Genomic DNA, 4,505 nt, shown 5'->3' on the forward strand with positions numbered 1-4,505 from the left:
TTTATTTCTATTCTCTTATTATTTAATTTTCAAAACATCATTAGATTGTCTTCCCTCTATTTTATTGTTGGTAATTCTATCACTTTCAATAGTAAAAATTAGTCTCATTTGAGGAATAATAGTCTTTCACATATCCTGAATAGTTTGCTATCCTACACCTACAAATATAACATTTTTTTACTTTCTCTTTTTACAAAGCAGTAGGACAATTCTCCTTTTTGTGTCTAGCAATGCTACAATTTGAGCAATGCATAGTTATTCTCTCATAAGAAAAAGCTTAAGAAAATCTACCTTCTAATCAATTTACCCAAACTTTAGATACAAGTTCTTTCCCAATTCAATTACTCTCTTCTTCCCCAACAATTTGTTTGAGCATCCACACAAATAGGTTGTCTCGACATACTAGCAATTCTCAAAATATTCCTTGAATCCCATTAATGCAAAGGGAGGTGAGGTAGTCTAATCAAAATAGTAGAAGACAAACCTTTTGTGGATTTAGGAGAAAAAGGAAGTCGTCTATCTATCAAGCCCAATCACACAACCACATAGAAACCATGGTCGTACCCATAATATAGCTTCTCTAGCTTCATAAGAGAAGAATAGAAAAATAAAGCAATCTATCCCAGTAGTGGAAAGTTTAAACACAACAAACTTTTCTATAGCCTTTTAGTTTAAGATTTAAAATATAGAAGGGTAATCTCTTACCAATAATCTTTCCTACCAGAGCACTTTTAAGCTGTTTTGAGTTTTCTTGAGTAACTTCAACATGAAGTTGTATTAGTATTTCCATCGATCACATAATCAACTAAGTTCAGGTTGACCCACCTTTAAGTGTCCATCCTCTTCCAAGCATTATGATTATTCTCAGTAATATGAATATCCTTAAACCCAAAAATTGAATGGGTTTCAACCCTTTTACTATTCACACTTCTTTAGAAATAAAACTCAAATTACCTTGTTTAGGATATCTAGATATTTCACTTGTAATATCATTTAGACCCAAATTTTTTACACTGGTAGGTAATTCAGAAGCTTCCTCTTTTATGAATCCTTCAACATGATTAAACTCTTCCACTGCATCATCAATTGCATTAAAAACATGATTATTAATATATACCATTCCTTTTAGAAGATCATCACCTACACTGCTCCATTTTTCATTCAGCCCCTTTCCACCCATAACTAGAACATTCTGTATTTGTCTTCCTTCTTCATTATCAAGATTCATCTGCTCAAAATCTAATTTTCCTTTCTCTGCTCATGTAATTCATTGGTTGAAGAGACCTCCCTAGCAAATTTAAAAATTTTGCATTCATGCTTTTTAAAAATTTCACTTCTTGATTTATCTGTTGATGTCGATTCATCCCAACTTCCTCTTCCAAGATCATCAACAATGATGATCCAATCTCTCCATTTGGTAATTAACCATCACTTCTTCCACCAGATCTAGCCACCAATGGGTTCTTTAGTTTTTCAAATATCACCATTTCATTTATAGCTGGGCTCTCCTCCCTTTTCAATACCACCTTTTTAAGAACCACCTCTAGAAGTTCCATTCCCTTTCTTTTTACCACAACTTAATCAATCTCCACCTTCCCCACTAGAGTAAGGAGGTGACCATCAGCCACCCCCCATTATTCCATATGCTCTCTATCTAAATAATAATGACATAAAAGAGAGGGAAAATGAAAAACTCTCTAACTATACTATTACTATATCATTTTTATTTTGGCCACACAGCGTCACAACTAATCCTCAAATGCTCCAAACTATAATGTTTCCATTTCTTAATTAGGATTGATTTTTTTGGTTCTAGGTATGGAAATTGCTAATTCCCCAAATATATTATCTAAATTTCTAATGACAGCAACTTGGCTCTCCAATTGATTTCCAATGTGACGTAATAAATCCTCCAAAGTTTTCTTCCTATCTTTGAATTAATTATTTTGTTTAAAGACTTGTGAATAAGAAGGTCTGAGATTTACTAAAGTTTTTTTATTGTTATTCCAATGTATTACATAATTGGGTTGATTGGCATTCCACTGATTTCCACCATCATTACTATTTCAACTAAAATTATGATTGTTTCCCTAACTAGGATTATAAATATTTTAATAATGATTTTTAGGTATTTCAATTACATTCACATTCATAGTCCCTTAAACACTAGACTCACCAATAGAATTTAATTCATCATCTTTTAAATTCATAGGTGCTAACTCTATAATTTTTTAACTTTTTAAATATAGTTGCTACATGAGTAATCAAAATTTATAAATCAACTAACTCATACACATTAGGTTCTCTCTGAGGATTCACCCTATCCAAATACCATTGGAAGTTATTTGTTTCTATCTTTTCTATGAAGGCATAACCCTCATCAAAAGCTTAGACATCAAAGATCCTCCTATTGTCGCATCAATTATTGACCTAAGGGATCCCACAAGAACATTATAAAAATTTTAAAACTCCAACAAATTAAAAAAATCATGATGAGGGTACTTTATAAGCATCTCCCTGAATATTTCTGAATTCTCATAAATTGAATCTCCATCAAATTGGGAAAATGAAGTAATATTATTCATAAGCTTAGTAATTTAAGATGATGGGAAACATTTTACTATGAACTTAAATTCCAATACATTCTAAGTGGTTATGAAGTCTAATGATGGCTTTATTTAGTTTATGATTTTTGGGATATAACTCCAATAAAAAATAATGTACATGTGCCACTCAAATAATAAAGGGTTCTGAGAGAGTGTCAATCCCACAAAAAAATTTTAGGCTACACACAAATGTTCTAGTATCGTTTACTCAAACTATACTATTTATCCTAGAAAATGAAATCAAGGGTAATCTCTATATCTATTGAGAAATGTAAGAACAAATAAAGATGCTGGTAAATAAAGTTTTTTTAATTATTGATATTTAATTTGCTAAGTTTTTCTGAGCAGGCTACTTTATATTTATAGTGAATTAGAGCATATACATCTTTAGATCTCTATTGAGCTTATAAACATATAAAGGAAGGTTTTATTCCTTTTTATAATTATTAAATTTCTATAGACCCTAGATACTAAATGTATAATGTCTAGGCATGCAAGCATTCCATTTGAATTCTACTTATTATTATAACAGTCCACCATCAAGCCAATGTATCAGACTAGATGTTAATTTTATATATGGCCACAATATAAAATTAATGAATAGTGGGAGATATTGAAAACAACTTAAAACATAAGATTCTACTTTTGGAATTACAAAGGTTTTCACATCATTATTCCAAAATTGTGAGTTTAACAGGCTATTGAATAAAAATTAAACAACTCAAATTCTATTACTTGGTCAATAAAAAAGGTCTATGTAGAGAAGATGATGAAAATTTCACCTAAAATAAATAATCCCAAATTGATCATGTGGATGGACCCTTTCTAAATCAAATCTTCCATTAAAACTTTTCTCTTCTCCTCTCAAATTGATTATTTCTTTACTACAATATTGGCCATCCACTCTAAATGATGTATATCATTACTCTTTAGTCTCTCTCAGACTGTCCTCTTGACTTCTCTAAAAACCTCACACATAAAAAGATATGAAACTATTTATATTTAATTAAAAAATGGATTCAAGCACCATGCCGCATGATAAGGTGGCGCACTTCACACTGCTTGAATTGCTCTATTATGACGTTGGGCTGACCCAGCTTTGCTATTGATTTATTTATTAGACTGGCATGACTTTTAGCTGATTCAGTGTGACACTTATTTTCCTTAAGTATTCCATCATGTTGTTATAAAAGATGAGCATTGTGGCACACATTTATGTCATCAACACTTTGATGCTTATGATTTTAATGCTCCAACATAATATTATTTGAAAATTTTCTTAAATATTAATGTTATGATGTTGATATTTGGCACTACGATGCTGCGTGGCATAGAGATGCTATCCTTTGATCAATTTGGGAACTAACTTCGATGAAGTTTTCTTGACTCTTACACTGTAATGTGTAGAACAAGCACAAGGGCATTGAAGACGCAATGTTGATAGTCATGGTGTTACAATGCTAGTTCTAAACTTTGAAACTTTTACCCTGTTTCCTTAGATATTCCTACAGAACATCAACTAGAATACACATCTTTCATGGAATTTAATCAAATAACATAAAAAATAATTTTTAGGTAATGAATTCCCCCCAACGTAAGCTCTTTCTTCTCCTCAAGCAATTATGTTTACACATTTGATTAGCTTTATTATTCTAAATAAAAATGTTGTAATTTAAAACTAATTAAAATTTAAGACTATACTCTACCATTTATATGTAAATTATAATGATCAAGGTGTAGCAATTTTAATTTAAACAATTTTGAACAATCATCCTAATAAATCACCCTTATTATTATCCAAATTGAACTTTTATTTTATAAGTGTAAGTACAAGATTGACTTCTAATCTTAGACATTGTGCCTTGCTTAAGTTTTAAATTCATTTGTAAACCTTCAACA

This window comes from Dendrobium catenatum, unplaced genomic scaffold, assembly GCF_001605985.2.
Source record: "Dendrobium catenatum unplaced genomic scaffold, ASM160598v2 fragScaff_scaffold_1146, whole genome shotgun sequence".
Classification (NCBI taxonomy): Eukaryota; Viridiplantae; Streptophyta; class Magnoliopsida; order Asparagales; family Orchidaceae; genus Dendrobium; species Dendrobium catenatum.